Below are 22,788 nucleotides of genomic sequence, written 5' to 3'. Positions count from 1 at the left end.
GGCACCAATCTCCTGCCAGTCTGACTGCAGATAGCCTTGCGGAAACGTAAGCTGCAATCGCATAGGAAATTCTCCAGAGGGGCAGGTTGGGAGGGCGATGTGGAATACGTCGGAGGAACAGCCCATCTAAAGAACGTTACCAGATATGCTAAGTAACTTGTTCTTCGAGGGGACTGTGTCCTCCGACGTATTCCACATCTATGACAAACTCCCACAGTACCAAACTATGGAGGTGGGAAAAGAATTTAGAAATTTAGAATACCCAATCAAATGGCGGAATAAAGAACCGCCTTACCAAAGGCCAAATCCTGCCCGTGGATTAAATCCAGGGCGTAATGTTTGACAAAAATATGTAAAGAAGCCTATGTGGCTGCTTCACAAATATTCCGAATAGGAACACCCCGCTGAAGGGCAGTGGAGGTAGCCACGCCTCTAGTAGAGTGAGCACGTAATCCTACCGGAGGGTCCTTACCCACCAAATGGTAACACTCAGTAATAGTGAGGATAATCCACCTGGACAAGGCCCAAACGGTGTCCAGCATAACCGATAAAGAGCTGATCGTCCACTCTGACCCGGGACATCCGTGAAATGTAAAAGCTCAGAGCTCTCCTAGGATCCAATCTATGGAGCCTCTCCTCATCCTTGCCAGGATGCGCAGGAGGATAAAACGCTGGAAGAACAACCTTCTGGTTTAAATGAAAATCAGACATGACCTTCGGCAGAAAAGAAGGCTGCACCCGAAGGACAACCCTGTCCTTATGGAAAATAGTAAAGGGTGGCTTGACTGAAAGTGCCTGCAACTCCCTCACTCTGCGAGCGGAAGTAACCGCAACTAAAAACATGTCTTGAAAGACATCAGTCTTAAAGGACAAGAGTGCAAGGGCTCAAACGGAGCACCCATCAGAAACTTCAAAACCAAATTCAAATCCCAAACCGGCACCTGGAAAGGGGACAGCGGAAACACAGTAGTCAGCCCTTTTAGAAACTGCGAAATCAAAGGTATCTTAAAGTAAGAACAGTCTTCAGACGAGCGCTTAAATATGTACAGCGCCGCCAGGTAACCCATAATGGTACCCACTTGAAGGCCCTTGTGGGCTAAAGAAAGTAGAAAAGACTAAACCATAGGAATGGAACACTGGAAAGGATCAACATTCTGTCTCCTGCACCAGTTGCAGAACTTACGCCAACGGTACAGGGACTTTGTTGCTGGCCGCCTGGCCGAAAGCAACACCTCCATCACATCATCTGGGAGGTCCCAATCCTTGTATCTAAACCTTTCAGATACCAAGCGTGAAGGTTGAGAGTCCTGACCTCTGGATGGAGAACCTGACCCCCCCTCGCTCGAGAGCAGATCCTCTCGGTAAGGAAGACGTCGTGGAGGGCAGATGGACAATTCTAGAAGGTCTGGGTACCACGCTCTACTGGCCCAATCCGGAGCCACAAGGATCATGCGGGTCCCGAACCTCTGAGGAATGACGGGGACTGGAGGAAACGCGTACAGCAGTGGGAATGACCAATCCACCACAAACGCATCTCCTAAGGGTCCTCTCGGAGGAAATTATCTTAAGCAGAATCTCCCGCACTTCCGGTTGACACTGGTGGCGAGGAGATCCACTTGTGGGGTTCCCCAAAGGGCGAAGATCTCCAGAAGAACTTCCTGAGCCATCTTCCACTTGTGTGAGACTGCGCTCTGCCAGCTCAGAGCGTCTGCCGCCGCGTTTTCGTCTCTGGCCAGATGAACTGCCGAGATCGAAAGACCCTGTTCAATGGCCCAGAACCAGAGCTGCATCGCCTCGCTGCACAACGGGAGTGACCCTGTCCCCCCTTTTTTGTTGAGGTAATGCAAGGCCACTGTGTTGTCTGTCATGATCAGAACACTTTTCCCCCGTACAGTTGGCAGAAAAGCCTTCAGGGCGAGCCTGATGGCTCTCAGCTCTAACAGGTTGATGTGGAATCTGGACTCCGACGAAGACCAACAACCGCTGACTGCCAGCTCGTTGGCATGAGCACCCCATCTTGTGAGGGAAGCATCCATCACAATCATCACCTGCAGCCATGGTTGCCAAAACGGTTCCCCCTTCAGCAGGTTCCTTTCATCGGCCCACCACAGAAGATCCTGTGCGACCGAGATCGGAATCTGAATGGGATCCGACATCTTGCCCGAGAACTGGGACTATTGCAGTTTGAGAGCCCATTGCAGAGATCTCATCCGCAGTCTGGTCTCCGGCACCAGAAAGATGCAGGATTGCATGAGGCCCAGCAACCCTAGGAAGTCGAAAGCCGGGAGACACTGGGCACTTTGGAACTTGTCCACCATCCGCACAATGTGATGAGCCCTGACCCAGGGAGGCGAACACTTCCCCAGGGACGTTTCTAGCACAGCACCAATGTACTGGAGCTGTTGGGAAGGTGTCAAATGCGACTTCTTGAAATTCAGGGAGAAGCCCAGCCTGTGTAGGGTGAGGCAGGTGAGACCGAGATGATCCAACACTTGCTCGGGAGAGCGTGCTCGGATCAGCCAGTCGTCCAAGTAGGGGTAGACGTGAATCCCCCCTCGTCTGAGGTACGCTGCCACCACCACCATGAGCTTGGTGAAGACCCTCGGGCGGAGGTCTTCACCATGCGGAGGTTAGGAGGTCAAACCGAATGGCAGGACCCGAAACTGAAAGTGCGTGCCGCCAGCCACAAACCTCAGATACTTCCTGTGCTTGGGATGAATCTGCACATGAAAGTACGCGTCCTTGAGGTCGAGAGACACCAACCAATCCTGAAGTTGAGGGGCCTGGAAGACCTGAGAAAGAGTAACCATCTTGAACTTGTCATTCCTGAGAAGTTTGTTCTACCAACGCAAGTCCATGATGGGTCGCAACCCTCTGTCTTTCTTGGGAATCAAAAAATATGGGGAATACCATCCCTTGTTCTTCTCCACCACAGGCACCAGTTCTATGGCGCCTTTCTCCAGCAGGGATAGGATTTCCTGCGCAAGGAGCGGATCCGGGTGCGTCAAAGAGAGCCTCCTCTGTGGATTGTCGTGAGGCCGGTGAAGGAAGGGAAGGCAGCAGCCTTGGGCTACGGTATCCAGAACCCACACATCTGAAGTAATGGCACGCCATTCTCCGAGATGCTGAGCTAGCCTGCCCCCAACTGGCAACCATGGGACATGGCTTCATGACTGAGATGTAGCAGGTGCGGCAGTGCCTGAACACTTGTTTCAGGGTTTTGATGTTCCACTAGATGATGTGTTTGCTGTCTGTCTGCAAGAGACTTGGTTAGTTGATGCTCCGATGAGAGACGGCTATGTCACACTGGTCAATCCTGCAATTAAAACCACACAAGGCAGACCATGTGCAGGCTTATTGACAATGGTCCGTCTATCTCAAGATTGGTCCACACCAATCTGTTCCAATCCTAACCCTTATGTTCAAGGATCAATTATGCACTCACGTTCTGCCTCCTCAAAAGCAGTTTCGTCCTTGTTGATTATTAACTGCTATTGGAATCCAGCAAAAATAAGCAAAACTGTCTTTACCTCAGCGATAAGTACATTAATGGATGAAGCAATCGTGAAATATAATAATCTGATTATAATCTGCTGCAGTGATTTAAATGGATCGTGGTTTAAGCATGACCCACACACCAACTCCTACCGCCAGCTAGCTTACGAGGAGCTGAGCGAGAAAGAACAACGCTGGACAAACGTAATGGAGTTGCATGATTGTGTATTGCTGAATGGCAATTCGCTGGGTGACATTCCGGCCCAGCCCACCTGGCATCGCCAAACAACGCACAGCATTATTGACTATTTCTGGGTATCTAGCAACTTTGAGACGAAGGTCATTGCACTACATTCCTTGAAAACGTCCAAGAGCGATCATTCACTGTTACACTGGCAGAGTCGGCCTCTTTGCCCTTATATTCCGAATCAGTAGAAACAAATTCAAGTGGTAACCGACTAAGACTAAGCGTCAAAGCGATCTGATCTTTAAAGGAAAACCTACTTGACTCGCCAAATTGTGTAGACTACACTCCGCTTCTTATGAATCATATCATAACCATCAAAGATAGCTCTCAGCAACACAAGATCCACAATCATCTGTTCAGCAAAATGCTTGATGACAAAAAGAGTTAAGAAAAGATGTCCGCAGAATAAAAAATCAAAAAAATGTACCCATTTCGATTCTGCTGGAGGAAGTAAAAGCTAGACGCGATACTTATGGAAATTGGATGAAATCCCGCAGAGCCATTGTCGACCAAGATCGCGCTGAACTGATGATGAAGCTACTGATTACAAAGAATACACGCGACATATGGAAAATACTAAATATGGGCACGTACAGTGGATCAAATTCGACGCAGAACACCATCTCCGGCGACACCTGGTGCAAACCCTTTGGGTTAGTGTTCAACAGCTACTCCAAGATTCCCAAACCGATTCTGTTGCTACATCAGCACCCTGGGATGTGCAAATGTTGCACACCGACATTGTGGATGCCATCAAGTCACTCAAAAATTCACGTGCTGCGGGCCCAGATATGATTAGCAATGTGACGCTAAAGAAAAATCCACAAATCTGGGCCCCCTTCATTGAGTGTCTTTTCCAAAAGATTGCTGAATCGAATCGTTTGCCAGAGTCCTGGTTAACTGCTATTGTGATCCCTATTCACAAGAAGGGCAGTTGGGACAGACCTGAAAACTATCGTCCCATTGCCCTCTTGGACTCTATTGGAAAACTTTTTAGATCCAATCTTAGACTGAAACTTGTGAATTGGGCGAAAAATTCAGGAATCCTCGATATTCGTCAAACAGGGTTTTCTAAGGGCACAGGAGTAGATGTAAACCTCTAAATCTTAACAGCCCTGAAACTTAATGCCCTTAAACGCAAATCTAAACTTCATCTAGCCTTCATTGATATGAAGCAAGCTTTTGATGGAATCAATCGCTATTTGTTATGGGCGAAATTAATTAAATGGAAATGCCCTATGGCCATCCTCAATCCAATAATGGCGCTGCACACGAATACTTCTTTTCGAGTTTGCATCAATAAGAATGGCATTCTATCTGACAGTATTCCAACTGCAAGGGGAGTCAAGCAAGGCTGCCCGCTTGCGGCAGACCTATTTAAATTATTTTTAGCAGATCTCCCGACTCACCTCGAGCAAGCCCACTGCTTTCCTCCATGTCTAAATAAGACTTCTGTTCGTTACATCGCTTATGCTGATGATCCCGTTTTGATTGATAGCACACAGATCGGCCTCCAACGCCTTCTAAGTTGTTTGAATAACTACTTAGTTAGTAACGAACTTGTCATCAATACAGACAAAACTAAAATCTTGACTATTGGATCTACAACAGGCAGAAGAGACCGTGCATTCAAATGGGCTGTAGGTGGTCAGCCGTTAACTGCAGTCAATTCGATCCGCTATTTGGGTATTGAATTCAACAACTCAATCTGTGAAGCACAATGGCTAAAAGATCTAAAACGGAAAGCAATGGGTTTAGCGCTACAAGCGGCCAAGATCAATAAAACCTTTGGAAAATGTTCCTTAACTCCGGTTTTAATGTTCTACCTCCAAAAGGTAGTTCCCATCTTAACATTTGGTGCAGAAGCGGGATGGAATATTAGGGAGCAAAACTGGAATGTATTAGAGGGTCTCTTTTGGAGACATGTCCTCAACCTTCCGATTTGTATTCCAATTATATTGATACGTCATGGACTATCGCTGAATTCACTCTTTACCCATGTGATCTGGAAGTCCATCTCGTTGTGGCGTAAGATGAGAGAAGTGGGCGGTGCGCCAGCCTATAAAATATTCACCGCTTCTGACGTCTCTAAAATCAGCTGCCTGTTGGACCAATGGAGTATAAGATTTCAAGAGTGGATTGCTGCAGCTGATATTAACAATTTTGACCTATTTTCCCGTCCTCAAGTGGCCAAAAGAAAATTTGAAGCGTGGGCATGGATCGTTAATGCTGAAAAACATACAAACCTCGCTGCTTCCCAATGGCTAGGCAACGCTAAAAAAAACCTAAATTGCCAGCCTTATTACCTGACTCAATGTTATACTCGTTACTACCGGGAACAATTCCTTTGCTTCCGCTTAAATACGCTGAATACAAAGGAAATTATATTTCAAAGAAATCAGCTCAATGTAAACAATAACCTTTGTCGCTTCTGTACAGTCTCGGTTGAAACTTTGAAACACTTAATTCTAAAGTGTCCAGCTACTGATGACCTTCGTTCTACTCATCTAGGCAAATATGCCCCTAAGGATGGAGACATGTCTACTTGGTGGCTCCTGATTTCTTCCGGACAAAACACCAAATATGTTTGCGCGATCGTAAACTACTTAAACGCTATTCTGAGGTTCCCCCCCAACTATAAGGAACTATAAGGCCTGAGGCCTCAGAAGGTTGCGTGTAAGACTGAATATTTCTGTTGCTACAGTCGAGGCATGTTACGTTATGCTGTGTGGAAGTTGAAACAAAAGATTTTTTTTTTGTTGATAAAAAACTGTAGTTTTTCAATAAATTTTTTTTTAAAAAAAATTAAAAAAAAGAAGGCAAAGAGGCAACTGCCCAAGCGGCTTTGGCACCACGATTTCCCCGACCACCACGGGTACTTTGTCATTGCCCCCTTTCACTGGCAGCCCCTCTCGATCTACCAAAAGAGGAGTAGTACTGAAAGGAACCTCCCCTCCATTGCTGTCCCCTAGGACAAAAAGGCGGAGGCTGCCGTACTGCAGCGCTCAAAGACTTCGCTGCAGCTTTGGAGGTCTGCAACCTCTCAAGGCTCTCGTCATCCTTGCTGCCAAACAAGTGAACGCCATAAAAGGGCATGTTCAGAAGACGGGATTGTACATCCGGGGCAAAACCCGACTTCCGCAACCACACAAACCTGCGTATCACGGCGCTCGCAGCCATGTGTCCAAACCCGACTGAAGGGATTCGCACACAGCATCCTTGCCGTCTTGCACAAAGTTTGCGGTGGCCGCAGCCACCTGCACCACCAAACTCTACGGAGTATGGTGCGCCGATAAGTAGCAGGGGTCACTACTGGATGGGCAGTATTTTTTCGGTAACGACTTGTTAACTGCCGGCAGACTCTCTGGAGCAGTCCAAGCCGCTGCCACCATCATTTGCAAAGACATGTGAAACGGCAATACCGGGTCAGTGGACGGACCCTGATCCAGGATATCCGTCAAGTCATCCTGATCAAACGACACAGGGGGGGCAGACCACCCCAAGTACTCCATCATCCTCGACATGAGACGCCGATAGGAAAATTCAGCATGCACCCCAGGCTCATGCCGGCAATAATCCACCTCTAGAGAGGTGTGGAGCCCACTGGCGTCATGCAATGACTGACAGAGCTCTTCCATCTGACTGTGCCCAGACAAAAGGTCATCAGGGACTTCCGGATGCACAGGCAAGTCCATCTCCTGATCAGACAGTTCATCAACCACTGAAATTTCTTGCAAAGGTTGGAAGAAATCCAATCTAGGAAGAGGAACAGAATAGGGCTCAAAAACAGGCATCACAGACTTACTGCTAGCCTTCCTCGGAGGCTCCACAGCCCTCAGGGGCACCTCCGGCAAATCCTCCACAAACGGCATCGAGGGCGCGGAGGGAATCGGCGTCGACCTTCGACCGAGGCGCTGACGGCGTCAACGACTTCTTCGGGGTCTGAGCCCCGAGAAAGACCTTCGACGGACACGGCGCTGATGACTTCTTTGAGGCCAGAGCCCTGAGAGAGTCCTTCGACAGACATGGCACCAATGGCGTCGACATCTTCTTTGAAGGATTCACAGGTTTCAACTGTTTCGATAGCGTCGAGGACCGGGACCTGGACCTGGCACGGCTATGGCGATCGTCCTTGTCCGAACGGGACCTCTACGGCTCCCAATGATCGTGCCGCCCGCCGATCCCAAAGATGTGCGAGTGGTGGACTGAGCCCGTTCCCTGCCGGCTTCTTTTGAAGACACGGACGGAACTGTGCCTTGCAACTGAAAAATCGCTAACATCTGCTGGTGGAATGAATTCCATTCGGCCGGCGACAAAGACTTGGTGGGACAAGTCAACCGTCTGGGGGAGTCCTCCTCTGACGAGGACAGGGAAGGCGACCGGTGACGGTGCTTCCTAGAATGCCTCGACGAGGCAGAGGAATGGCGGGAACCACTTCTAGACCGAGACCCCCTGGATTTTAGCCGACGCAGAGAGTCGCCCCTCGAGTCATCAGTCGAAAGCCCAGCAGACTTCGATTTACGGGGTTTAAACACCCTACCTACCTTTATAATTTCCCCTTGCGCTCCCGCAATGCCTTAGACATCAGGGACTGGCAGTCCTCGCAATCGTCGGTGGCGTGGCTTTCGCCGAGGCACCAGAGGCAGATGTTGTGCAGGTCCGTGATGGACATTTTCGAATCGCACTCCCGACATTTTTTAAAGCCCGACCTCGGGTTAGTGGAGGAAGATGAAGACATTGGTTTGAAGAGAAGAATCGAGCACGCTGAGATTCCGAAGCAAACACGTTTGCGGAAAAAACGGAACTGAGGCTACGTGCCTCGTGTGTCCTATATGTAACATCCGGTGACGTTGACCCTCGACGGAGGCCCTCGAGGGACAGCGGATCGGCGCCATCGATGCAGGACGCCCTCTGCCGAAAATTTTCCGAAGCAGCACAGCTGTGGACATTACCTGTCATAGATGTGTAATACGTCGGAGGACACAATCCCCTCGAAACTGTTTTCTACTCGCTTCCACTCTTACGCAAGTTAATATAGAGCTGGTAAAAGTTAGCAGCAAGATTTTCAGGGTGAACATGAACACAGAGCGTCACTCACCAGCTCCAGGAACACTGCAGTTGCGGGCTCCTTCCACTTCCCAGACTACTTCTCCTTCTTCTACCACTTTAGGCACACTTGGCACCCACAACTCTCCACTGCACGGGCGTCTCCGGTCCGGCCTCCTCAGTGGGGAGTCTCCTTCACTCCTCTGTCCCTCGGCTTGCTTCTTTACACAGGCCTCGGGTTCAGCACGATCACGGCTCTACAATTACAGCCACTACAATTACAGCACCTGGGAAGACCTTCAATCTCAGCACGTCTCTCTCAGTGCAGCCACAAAGCAGGGTTTGTGAACACAGGACCCTCTCATCATCCCTTAAGTAAACACTCTTCCTCATGAACTGCCAGCCTCATGCTCTTCTCCTTCTGCTACTACTGCCAGCCTTCCAGCTCCATCTATCTTCTCCCTCCAGCTGCAGCCTTTTATACCACTTAGGTCAGGCAATGTATTTCAGGTGTAGGTCATTAATGTGAATTGCCTGACTCTGGCAAAGGCTCTTAGGCCTACTTGCCAGTCCTTTACTTCTACATGCCTCTTCAGCACTCTTCTTCGTCTCAGTCCCTATGGGATTCTGGGACATGAGTTCATTTTCTTAAATTGAGATGTTCCTACTTCTTGTGTATTTTTAAGGGCAGATGTAATTACCTTATCGCTTTTAACAGAGGGGTTAGAAGCTTTAATGTCACTAAAGGAAGAAGGTGTAGAGAAGTCAATATTTCCACCCTTCTTTGTAGTATACCTTTGGTATTGAGGAGGGTATTTGTCTTTAGGGATACAAAAGATTTGTTCTTTTGGTACAATAGGTTGGGATGTTATAACCTTAGGTTTTACCACCTTACTAACTGGAGGTTGTGAGATATTAAAATGACAGTAAGCCATAACCTCTTCTGCCATAGTGGTAAAAGTATCCCTCTCAGAAGAGAAATATTGCATCTCATCCCACCCCACGGAATATCCTCACCACTCTGGGCCCTGTCTCCACCCGAGGTGACAATCCCAAAGTACACCACCCCTAGGATTGGGATCACGAAGCCTCTGCCCCTTTCCTGGCCACCTAAGAGGAGACTCTAGGCAGGGTTTTAGTGAGGGATCCACCAGATTCTTCACAGAAGCTACAAGTCATCTACAATGGAGCATTCCGTGCAGTCTGTGAACTGGGATTGCGGGCGCATGTGTCCAAGGCCAGACTGATTCTACATTGGCTTCCAGTAAAACAAAGAGTGCAATTTAAGGCATCTACTCTAGTATACAAATGTCTGCCGGGTAATGCCCCAGCATTTCTCTGCTTTTGTATGAAGGCAGACTTCTTCCAGACGTACTCTGCGATCAAATTAAAAAAAGATTGCAGGATCTGGCTTTGACGCATGGGCTCTCTTGCTCTGGAATGCTCTCCTTCTTTCACTTAGAACAATTCCATCTTTGGCACAATTTAAAAAGTGCCTGAAGACATTCCTTTTTGATAATGGTAGAGATTGAGTCTTCTGAGCATTATGAGCCTCTCAGCCCTATGTTTCCTGCTGTTAGTCTTGTCAGCGTCCTGAGGCCTGCGGGTGTACGGTGCTATATATAAAGTGTATAGAATAGAGTATTGAATAGAATTATACAATTCCACACTGCTGCACCAATCTGCACCAAATGTTTTCATACTTACCAGTGAGGACCCTCTGGTCATCACTGGCTACATTACATGTGGACACCCTACCCTGTTCCACGGAATTCAGACCAGGCACACATGAGCCGGTTGCCGTAAGCGGCAAAACATTAAGGTGGGGGCCATTTTAAGCATCTCGACGTGAGGAACAAAACTCCTTGAAAACTATGTTTTAAGGGCGTAGGATGCACCGTTTCAGAGATATTTGCACCACAAAGCCCGAAATGCACAAAACATCAATGTGGTCATAGAAGGACCAGACAAAGCTCATTTTAAGTGTCTGAAAGCCAGGAACAAAACTCAAGGTCCCATTGAAAACCAAGTTTCAAGGTCCTACGATGCACCATTTGTGAAATATTTGCACCGCAATGTTTTGTTCCTTACACAATACCACACCGTTCCACCAATCTGCACCAAATTTTGCATATTTATCTGTTTTGACCCCCCCAGGCATTACTGGCTACATGACATTTGGACACCCCTTTTCCCAGATTTCAGCCCCTTCACACATGAGACGGTTGCCTGAAATCGGCAAAAAAAGCCAGGCTTTCCCAGGCAGATGCATGAACATAAAAGGATTTTTCTGACCTGAGAAGGCAAAAAGACAAGATGGCTAAAGAAGAAATGAAAATCCTTGTGGCACGGCCATGTTAGGACACTTGCCACAGTTAGCCAAACGCTGTAAATGCGAGAGAGTTAAAGTGGTCGTAGAAGAACCAGACAAAGCTTATTTGAAGAGTCTCGACACGAGGAACACAACTCAAAGGTCCCTGTGGGACCAAGAAAACCACATTCAAGGTCCTAGGATGCGCCGTTTCCGAGATATTTGCAGCACAAATAGGCAAAACAAAACATCAATATGGTCTTAGATGGAACAGACAAAGCTAATTTCAAGCGTCTGAAGGACAGGAACAGAACTCCAAGGCTTGACAACCATGTTTCAAGGCTCTAGGATGCACAGTTTCCGAGATACCTGCACCACAACGCAGGGTGGAATGACAGGTGTGGAGAGTGCACAGAGGTTCCAATTATGCTGCAGCACGCCAACTCTCCCATCCCCTCCATGTCTGTTCCGGGGTATGAAAACCAGCCACACACGCCCATTCTCAGTGCAGTTAACTTCAGAGTGCAAAGCACATCAAATGATAAGTTACTCGAACAGTGGCCTACAGGATCATTCATTTTCAGAAATTGATGAGAGTGTCATCATATCTGTCTACAGAACCTGTGTGAAGTACAGGTACTTTTTTCTAGTAAATACGGTTTAAGTTACTTACCTGTATTTATTGCTCTCCAGCATGTGTCTGGCATGGATTCACATGCTCATGAATATTCCCTGTCGTCAGGCTGGGAATCCTCAGTAAAAGAAAAACAGTTTCACTTTCACTTTAAAAATGTATTTCTCCTGTAAACCAATCACTATTTCTATTTCTATTTCTATATGCTTGTAACGCCCCGAAAGCCTGCAGGCATCAGGGCGCGGGGAAAATCTAAGAATAAGATTTGCATGAAAGGATGGAAAATTTTAAGTTCTAGGTTAGCCATAGCTATATCTGGAGAGTGCCCTGTTACCTTGGAGTTCACTGGAATGTTTTCAGTGATTTCCTAAAAGTGATGTAATTTTCTTCCTGTCTCAAGGTTGCTGGGAGCCTATTCCAAGATGTGGCTGCCTTGACCGAAAAAGCTCTGCCTCGACCCGCTGCCCGTTTGACCTCTGGGCCCACCAGGAGACCTACATCGGCTGATCTAAGGCTTCTCTTTGGTATATAAAGCGAGAATTCTTCTTTAAAGTAGGTTGGAGCCACGCCAAATAGGCATCTGTGTACAATCGTCATGGCCTTTAAATTGACTCTCTCTTCCGTTCTAAGCCAATGAAGATCCTTCCTTCCTGCTGATATGAGTTCACTGTATTTAGTTCTCTTAACTATACGGACAGCATCGTTCTGCAGAACCTGACATCTCTGTAACTCCCTCTTAGTGGCTCCCATTAACAAAGCGTTACCATAATCTAGGCGAGACAGTAAAATCGCCCTTGCGATATTTGCAGTATTTGCTTCGTTAATGTAGGGTCTGATGGCTCTTAGAAGGCGCAAATAATACGCGTTGTTTTTAGCTAAGTAGTTGACTCAGGCTTCGGCACCCAGGGATGCATCCACCAGCATCCCCAGTGTTTTAACTTGTGGTAGCACTGGGATGATGACTTCTTTTATAGCAAACTCCTTGTATTGTGCTCCTAACTTAGATCTTGCTTGACGGGATCCAAAAATCATAAGTTCTGTCTTGTTATTATTGAGACACATCCAGTGTCTCTGCATCCAGATGTCAATGACCTTATAAATTTCCCCTATTTTGGCACTATCTGTAACATAATCTCCTGTTAATTCGAAAACAAGCGGTGTATCATCGGCGTAGTTTGTGAAAAATACACTGATGCTTTCCAGTGGGTCACAGAGGCTTTGCATGTATAAGTTAAACAACAATGGAGACAAACTGGCTCCTTGAGGGACTCCAAACAGGATAAGAGCCGCTTCTGAAAATGTATCTCCCCAGTGAATTCTTGCCTTCCTGTCACTCAGGAAGGACGCTAGCCAAGCCAATGCTGGTGGAGAGCACCCTGCAATTTTATCTAGTGCAGCTTGGAGTAACTGGTGGTCAACCAGATCGAACGCTGCGCTGAGGTCCAGCAGCATGAGCAGCCCCGATTTACCCTTGTCAATCAACTCTAGCATATGTGATTGTAAGTCAAGCATAGCTGATTCAGTGCTATGAGTTGTTCTAAAACCCGATTGCTGATTGTGGAGCAACTCATGGGTTTCCACATGTTTTTGCAACTGGTTTGTGGCGATTTTATCCAATATCTTCAAGATAAAATTCGAATTGTTTATAGGACGTAGGTTACTTGGATCTTTGTGGTCCAGACCTGCCTTCCTGACTAGGGGAGTTATTGTGGTCTTTAATGGTTTTTGGAACTATTCCCTCTATAAACGAGGTGTTGATTATTCTAGTAAGAGTGGGTGCAAAAAGTTCTTTGTTGTCCAGTATGATCTTTGTGGGGAGTGTATTTTCCACACAAGAAGTTGGTTTCATTTTGGCCAACAACAGACAAAAATCCTCCTCCGTGATAGCTGCAAAACTGAAGATTTCTCTACTTTCAGATGGAGGGTTTTCTGTGGGGAGGGTTTCTGAGCTAGTGGTGTCCCTTGCCTGTATGATGTTGTTTCTGGCTTTTAAAATTTTAGCGGCAAAAGCTTCTTGCACTCTATCGCAGTCTTCTTTGGAAGGGTTGTGGGGTAGTGAGAGCACCTTGGGTTTTTCAATTGTCTTAAGTATTTCGAATAGTTTGCTAGTTGAATTTGCGGCTGCCTCAATTTCTGTATTATAATAGTTTGATTTAGCTTCTTTGACTGCCTTTCTATACTCATTATCTATACTTTTCCAATCTTCCCTATTTTCTTGGGTTTGGTTCCGTAGCCATACTCTTTCCTTGACGCGTTTCGCTTGTTTAAGTGTATTGATTTAATTGTTGTACCATTTACATTGGTTATTATTTTTCCTGACGGACTTGTTTTTTAATGGGACATGTTATCTACTAACTTTTGCAAATGTGTGTCATACTTTCCCCATGCAATGACAGTCCTCTCCCTAAGCGCCACACATCTTCAGATTTGGTAAGCACGTAAAGTGGCAGTATGAACCGAGAAGAGCCACGGAGCAGAGGGGAATGAGGAATGGTTCGCATGTGAAACCATGCCAGACCCATGCTGAGAACAAAAGTTACAGGTAATTAACTTAAACCTTCTCCAGCATGGGGTCTGGCATGGATTCACATGCTCATGAATAACGATTACACAGCAATACATATACACAACCACGGGAGGTGGCAAGGCTCAAAAGAAGCAATAAACAGTCACCTCTGGAACAGACTCACCTCAAACAAACAGGTTGCGTAGCAAAGATTGGCTCACTCGAGACTCCTCCCTGGAATCCCTGTCGACGCAGTAGAACCTCGTGAAGGTGTGCATGGACCTCCACATAGCAGCCCTGCATGTGTCGAGAAGGGGCACACCAGAAAGAAATGCCACTGTTGCTGCAAATGCTCTGCTGGAGTGGGCTCTCGGCCGGCCTGCCAGCGGCCTGGTAGCCAGGCGATGACAGTGCATGATGCAGCCATAGAGCCACCTGGAGATGGACGCCTTTGAAAAGGCCTTTCCGTGATTTACAGGTCCAAAGTTGATGAACAACTGAGAAGTCTTTCAAAAATTCTTCGTATGTTCCATGTAGAACTTGAAGGCATGGGCAACGTCCAGAGAATGCAAAGCCCTCTCCGCTGGCGATAAGGGATTCGAACCAAAGGTTTGTTGAGGTGGAATTCTAACGATACCTTTGGCATAAAGGTGGGGTGTGTACGAAGTACCGCCCTTGAATCGTGGAAAGACAAGTAAGGCTGCTTGCAAGACAGGGCCTGGATCTCCCCGACCCACCTGGCCGAGGTGCTAGCCATGAGGAAAGCCGTCTTCCACGAGAGAAACCTGTGCAGTGGCATTGTCTAAGTGTGTCGATCACAGGTAGCAGGAGTGAAAATGGAGGGAAAGCGTACAGGAACCGTCCCTCCCTTTGGAATGAGAATGAGCCCCCCATGCTCCTCTGCTGAGGGAACTTCTGGCACTTGGAGTTTGGTGCCGTTGGGAAGAGATTGATCCGGGGTTGGCCCCATTTGCCTAACAGAAGGTCCATCTGGTCCTGGCGTAGCTCCCACTCATTACAAGAGCGCAGCCCCCGGCTGAATGAGTCTGTGATGGTTTTCTTGACGCCGCCAGCTAAAAGGTGACGAGGAAAACGTCCTGCCGAACGGCCCATCGGCACAGATCCTGGGCCTCCTTGGAGAGGGCCGGCGAGCGGGCCCCTCTTTGCTTCTGGATGTAGAACATGGTGGTGGTGTTGTCCATGAAGACCCTCACCACCTTGCCCTTCAACGACAGCAAAAAAGCCTTGAGGGTCCAGAATATGGCCCGAAGTTCCAGGACGTTGATGTGGAGGCGCTTTTCTTCCAGCTGCCAGAGGCACTTTATAAAGACACTCAGAGCAGGTTTTAGGCCGAAGGTAAGAGCCTTGAACTGGTAGTGTTGACCCTGAACCACGAATCACAGGAATATACAGTGCTTCTTGTGAATGGGGACTTGCAAGTAGGTGTCCTCCAGATCTAACAACGTCAAAAAATCCCCTTCCTCCAGCTGGCCGAGCACATGTTGTAACGTGACCATCCAGAACTTCTGGGACTTTAAGTACTTGTTGAGACGATGCAGATCTATGATTGGCCTCCAACCCCCTGTCTTCTTTTGAACCAGAAAGTATCTGGAATAAACTCCAGAGCCCTGGAGGTGCTGGGGAACGGGTTCTATTGCCCCCTTCTGTAACATGGCATGCACCTCTCTTAGAAGCTATGGCCCGTGTTGTTCCGGTCGAGGCACCGTTGGGATACGAGGACACCTGCGTTGGAACTCCAAGGTGTGCCCCTGTTCAAGAGCATCCAGCACACGTCTGTCGGTGGTGACCTTCTTCCACGCACTGATGAATTTTACCAGCCGGCCTCCAACTGGTGTGCATAAGTGAGGGCTCAAGGTTCCGGCCGGTTCCGGCCTGCTTGGGGGTCGGGCCCTGACCTGTGGGCGGCGCCGACGATGTCCTCCGCAGCCTTTAGAGCGACCCCTGTATGCTTGAGTGAAGGAGCGTGAAGGCTGAAGCAACAGGGTAGTATATCCCTTGGAGGATCTGCCGGGCTTTCCTTTGGATGAACGAAAGGACTGTCGACTTTGTTGCAGGATTCCCATGGTCAGACTTTATGGCTTGTAAAACCTCGTCGACGGCCTTGCGAAGAGGTTTTCAGCATCGAACAGCATATCCAGTACCATAGCCTGAACGTCCTGGCAAAGGTTTGTTGCCTTCAACCACCCTTGTCGACGAAGGGACATGCTGTTCCCCATCTGGTGGAATCCTGCATCCACAATGCCCACTGCCACTGTGATGGCGTGGTCCGAGGCCATTTCCCCCTCTTTAAACTATTTTAGTGCCTCAACCTTCTTGTCCTTGGGCAGGAAGTCTAGAATAGGTACCAGCTTGTATCATAGTTCCCGTTCATATCGGGCAAAATGGCTAGGGCATGTCACCTTGATGGTAGAGGCTGCTGGGTATATTATTCTCTTGCCCATTGCGTCCAGCTTCTTCCCCTCCTTGTCCGGAGGTACTATGGCTGTCGACGATGGGTTCGCCAAGCGCGTCCTGGCTGTGGCTGAGACCACTGAGTCGGACGAAGGCTGAGCTCTTAAGCACCTGGGTGCTGAAACCGGTACTCTGTACTTTCTCTACAATCTGTCAGGCTTGCGCTGGGCCGTTCTCGGTTTCTTCATTAGCACCAGGCCATCCTCCCAGATATCATCCAGGAAAGGAACAGACATGATGGTCTTTCTTCTGGACTTGCGCCAGGTACAGGAACCCTTTTTTCTTATTTTCTCGGGTACTAAATTAAACAGTTCAGAGGCCCTGGACATCATGGAATGAAAGGAACCAACTTTGTCAGGTGGGAAGACCCTATGGGGTATGTCCGCATGTGGTGTTCCCCATCAGCTGGCGCAAAGTCGTTCTTGTCGGTGCCTGTAGCCATAGTAGTCGTGTCCGTGCCTGTGTCCGTGTGCAGAGCTGGGGCTCTGAGAGGAGTCAGGTTGTGAGGCAGTGATGGTGGTGGCGGAGCGGTCAGATGACTATGACCAGAAACCCCCTTAGACTTTCTCTTCTGACGAGGAGGGCTCAGCCTCGGAGGCTCCTGAGGGTCCTGTGGTGGCACAGACCCCGGTGCAGGGGGCATCCTCTGCTGGATCTCTGTGACCAGTGTGTGTAGAGTCATTAGAATATCCAGCTATATGTCCCTTGGTTGAGGAGTGAAAGGAGCCAATGGCGTAGGGTCTGGACTGATGCGCCTTTTTTTGCGTGCAGAGGACGTAGGCTCACGGCCCTGGGATTCCCTTTCCTTCGCGATTTGTATAGTAGTCATCAGGCAAATCATCATTGCTGCCATCTGTTAGGGAGAATTCTCTGTAAGGCTAATTTCCCAAACCTAGTGAGTCCCCCAGCAGCTTTGCTGGATTTTTGGGGTTTATTTTTTTCTCTCCTGCTAAGAGTGAGATTCTTTTGCACCCACTCTTAGACATGATTTGAGGTGTTCCTTTAACTTTCCATGTGTTTTATGGGCTATGGGGTCTTTTACTCCATAGGGTCTCATGTGGGTTTTTTTTTATGTGGGTTACACAGCACCATCCGTGCCGTAACCCAGGGGTGTCGTAGCGACCCCCCAACATAGACTCCATACCCTGGGGCTGACTACTGTCTCCCAGGGCATGTAAAGTCACCATTGACTTTGCTAGTCCCAAATTATGAACAGAAACCAGTACAAACCATCATATTGTGGACGCACTGGCTGGGGCAATTCGATTGCCCCGGGGTCTGTTGTTCGAGGGGGCACGTCTCCGTCCCCCCTGATCGAGTTTTGGCTGGTGGCAGTGGATACTACTTTTTATATTCGACCGCAAATATATCTCTATGGGATTTTCCCATTGTTCGAGGCTACCAACGTTAATTATATAATTCTTATAGCCTCGAACATACCGCCGGTTTGTTTATTTAATATTAATTCGCCGGTTGGTATTTTTTGCCAGAACTCGATTCTAAAATGGTGTTTGTGTTCTCTTCTGTGACTCCAACCCAAGTCGAGCCCTTTGTTCCACTTTTTGGCAGGCTTCTCCACAGAAGCCTCCAAAAGTGGTGCCACTCTGTCTGGGTACCACAGGGGGTGTGGGAGGGTGTTGAGGCACCCTGGACTGAGTTACCTTGGTAACTCAAGTCGCACTCTTGTGTGATTGGCCCAAGTGGTGAGCCGGCCGGCTCACCACTTAGCATGTTTGATTGACCGCTAGGCTGAGTGAATGGGGGTGTGCTGCATAAAAGCAGGGCTTTGGGGACTGGAACTTCAGACGTCTCCACTGGACCTAGGGAATCCGAGGAGGGAGAAGCTGAGCCGGCCTGTAACAATGACACCAACGGTGGAGCCCTGCTGTACCACTCACCACTTTTCCCAACGACAGAGGAGATCACCAGCCCGGAGAGTCTTCTTCCTTTGACTGGTGGGGATGACCAGTCTACCTTCTTTTCGCCTTCCTGAGCATCTCGTGGCCGGCTTGCCTGTGTCAAGCACCCCGGCAACCGGGATACCACGTTTTCACCATCACTGCGAACCGAAAGGGTAGTACCTTTGTACCGGAGAACTCCGCGGCTGGTTTCTTCCCTGGCAGTGCAACAACCTTCATCTTTCCTCCACAACGAGATCTTCTCTTCCTCTGGACGATGCTGCGACTTGCACCCGCTACCAGGAACAAATGCCCCCGCTGGAGGATCCTCTCCATTTAAGGTACCATCTTCTGCCTGGCTTCCCTTGCAACCAATTGAACGGGGTGTATTAAATCCTCGTCTCTCGAACCTGGGTTAGCCTGGGACACCTTAGCTAACTTTTTCTGAACTGAACTAAACCTTTTTTGAACTACCTCCACAAACTTCGAAGATTCTGTGTAACTGTTTGATCTTGGGCATCTTTCGCCTGGCTCCCTTGAAAGTGGGCCTGGCACCTAATCTTCCTTGCTCACCAGTATACTGTGCCTTCCTAACTTACTGTGGTTCTTTAAAAAGTGTTTCGTGCGTGTGCTTCCATAATTCTGCTTTTCCCTCCCTTTTTATTTAACTTGTTGGAGTGCCATCGAACGTTAAGCGCTCACCTCTGTCTGGAAATAAGTGATGTTAACTAAGACTTGTCCAACAAGTAATCAGGGATGTACATATGATAATAGTGATTGTGTTTTGAACTTATCTTACCAATTTAGTGCTAGTGGTTTATAAGGGTGTGTTAAATAAATAATTATATACTTTTACACCCAAGCTCTGGTCAGTGTTTGCTTGTGCTACTGTATTTCTGTACCTATTTTGTATGCTCTGTATACTGCCTAACTCTTCTTGAGGGAAGTCTGACTGCTCAGCCACAGCTACCAAGTGAATCTGTGTGGTACAGGCTGCTACCAAGTGGGTTTACTGCCAAACACCTGTAGTCTTAAATCTTTTGCAGTGAATCTAAGGGAACTGCAGAGGTTTCTGCCTAACACCATCGTCAGAGCTTGAATAAATCTGCACTGGTTTTCTGGGAGCGGCACGTGTGCCCACATCCTGTGGAAATTCCACCGGGGGGGCCTTGTCCTCCTCTCTTTCCTTCTCCAGAGGCTTCTGGACCAATACAGAATGCAGTCGCAGAGCCATTCCCCAACCCCGGGGCGTCTGCTGCCTTCATCGCTGTCTCTACAGCTGTATCACGCCGCGGGGGTAAGGATACATGTGGGGTGGCCGTTGTAGGCACCACCTTCACAGACCCGCTCTCCTTCAATCTTGTCCTGAGGACGTGGTCAACTATATGTTCATCGAGGCCGTCGTCGACTCGGTTGACTTGGAAAGCTGTGAGGTCTTAGTTAGTTTTGACGGGTCCTCCCCAGACTTCTCTCTCATTGGTTTGTCTGCTGATACACAGAGTTTGGACGGCGTTAGGGACTTTCTCTAAGAAGAGGCCCTTTTTCGCCAGCAGGCTCATTGTGAAGAGTGAATGTGATGGCAATCACACTCTGCCCAAATTGGGTCCTGCATCAGCAGAGCCAGCGTTGCAGAGCTTGATCTTCTCTTGGACCCCCCCGGGCATTGTGTCCTCAAAAGATCTCGACCTCCTCCCAGAGTGAGTTCGGTCTTCGCTCCTCGGAACATCCATTGCTGGGTGAGGCACGACCCTGCCGGAGGCCGAGTCAGGGGCCTTGCTTGATTTCAGCCACGCTGTGAGCCTGCTGTAGCGATCTTTCTTGGTTTACTTTGAGAAACCATGGCACACCTCACATCCCTCCTCATCATGGTCTGGATGAAGGCAATATAACGACTATGTTCCTTAATCCACACTTCGCACACAGTTTGAAGAGGCTCCTGCTTTCCTTTTTCTCCTCGGACATAGTCCAAAGACAGGCCTTCTTGATACTTCGATAGACGATCCGATGGTGGATGAGGATCTTCACCGGCAGTGTATTCCTGCTGCTGGCAGCTGTCCTTTGGTCAAAAACGGTAAGCAGAAATCGGTCAAAAGTATTCTATTTTCTATGGAAAAATGCAAAATTGCACAAAAATAGCTCAAAGCAACGTGAGGACTCCCAACACTGAAGCGTGCAGTAAAAATCTGAAAATGACCACCAGGGGTGGAGCTTAGGGAGACGACTCTCATTGAATGGGGCCAGTATGACCCAGAAGACAGGGATTGGTTTAGAGGAGAACATACAGTTTTAAAGTGAAAGTGAAACTGATTTTTCCTTTTACCAAGGATTACCAGCCTGACACCAGGGAATATTCATGAGCATGTGAATCCATGCCAGACCACATGCTGGAGAAATATACTATTTTTTATAACTGATTGTCTAAGTGTAATCCGTGATTACTTGCTGTGTGAACTCATTGTGGACCCCTTACCACACCGACTCGCTCACTCCTGAAACTTAGCCTGGACCACTCTCCATGCTACCTTGATTTGTTTGGCTAAACTCCCAGAAGTTGTGCCCTGTTCACAATAATTAGGGTGGCCTTCTACATATCTGTCCACCAGGCCAGAGTGTAGAAATCCAGTTTAACAATTGGCTGCAATGATTATCTGTCAAATGGCAGAAGTCCTCCTTTTATCCATGATTTGGGATGGGAGCTCGATCAAGGCTATCAATAGTAAGGATCTGCACCATTCAACCAGGCAGTAGCTATCCAATCATGGATAGCCAATGGCCATATCATTTGCCTAGCGACAGGCATTCAGTTGCCATGATGTGTACGGGACCAAACATTCCCAGCCCACACATCCAGGCTCACACTCAAACCGCCCCTTTGCCCTCGAAAGCAGAAACTTTCCCAGGTAAAGGGCATTCCATATATAGCATTTCAGGACTAGAGAAGGCAGGAAGAAGGCCAAAGAACATTACGGACAAAGGACAAGCGAAAACCTTGTGACAAGGCCATCTCATGGTGCTAGCTACCCTTAGCAGACATTTGCGGCAATTGCAAAAGTGCACAATTCGAAATTACCAAAAATGGGAGAAAAATAACAGCTGCCACCACCAGATCCAAGGAATATTGTAAAGCTAACCAAAAAAGTCATTACAGAAAAAGTTATAAGGATTCAGAGAGCCTCATTATGAGGTCCCTGGTCTGGATAAAATGCCAGAAATATTGCTGGTAATACCGGCACTGCCATTTTTACCCGACCAGGTAAACCCGAGTTTGCCAGTGGGCTCTGATCTACCAGCAGGCTGCTACCGGTAAAGAAATGTCGTAATCACTGGCAGTCATTCCGGCAATCCCAGCCCATGGAGTCTTATAGGACTCCATGGAATGGGAACTTACCGCCGTCTCTGCTGCCTGTAATATCCCGGTAATACTGGGATATCAGACGGTGGATACTTTGGGGCTCATTATAAGTTTCCCGGTATCTCGCCGGAATTACCAGCGCAATATGGTGAAACTTGTCATGAGCCCCAAAGTATCCTAACTGCACTTCACTGTAAGGTGATGTGGGCACTTGTAACAATACAAGAAATTCACAAAGAGAGACAGTCTCTCAGTACTGATAGTCTTAGGGATTGATGAGTTTCCCCATAAGAATTACCAAAAGGGCAAGGGAAATAAAGCATAAGGTGCCAATTACCTTCAAAATCTCAGGTCAGAAGTCCAAGCAAAGCGAAAAGAAAGGGTGTCATGTAGAAGTCTATGGGAGGTAAGCAGCAAAAGGAAAATCTTTTCTAACAAAAGGAAAGAAGGGCATCTCGAGAAGGTCAGAGTTACAGATTGTTGGACAGCTGTGGAGCCGTCAAGATTAAATGACACTAATTGATGCATCTCAGTTTGTGAGCACATTGGCTATCACAGTTGTGGGGGAGGTGGGGCATTGTGAGAGAGTTATTTCACAGATCCTTCCAAGATGTATAAAGAGGACACATATTGCTCTCTTGAATGACCAGCAGGAAATTGGCAAACAGTCTGTTTCGTCGTATTGGTGACAACGCCCTCTAGTGAGGGGCTTGGACCTGCCTGCTGAGGGTGTCTGTCTGAACACTTAGGCCTCTGCCAGGTGGGAAAACATCATGTACATGTTGTGCCAGAGACTGGTTTAACATAAAACATTGCCTCTTTGTTGT

At 48.0% G+C, this 22,788-nt stretch overlaps 1 protein-coding gene across 4 annotated transcripts in view; it reads right to left on the bottom strand.

The window, feature by feature from the left end:
• The window catches only part of MTOR (mechanistic target of rapamycin kinase), a 2,476,747-nt gene that overhangs the window by 815,007 nt on the left and 1,638,952 nt on the right, over positions 1-22,788 (bottom strand). The window lies entirely within an intron of this gene.

This window comes from Ambystoma mexicanum, chromosome 8, assembly GCF_040938575.1.
Source record: "Ambystoma mexicanum isolate Mex_15411 chromosome 8, UKY_AmexF1_1, whole genome shotgun sequence".
In the NCBI taxonomy this organism is placed as follows: domain Eukaryota; kingdom Metazoa; phylum Chordata; class Amphibia; order Caudata; family Ambystomatidae; genus Ambystoma; species Ambystoma mexicanum.
The sequence above is the reverse complement of the archived record's forward strand: the minus strand, read 5'-3'. Positions and strand labels throughout refer to the sequence as shown.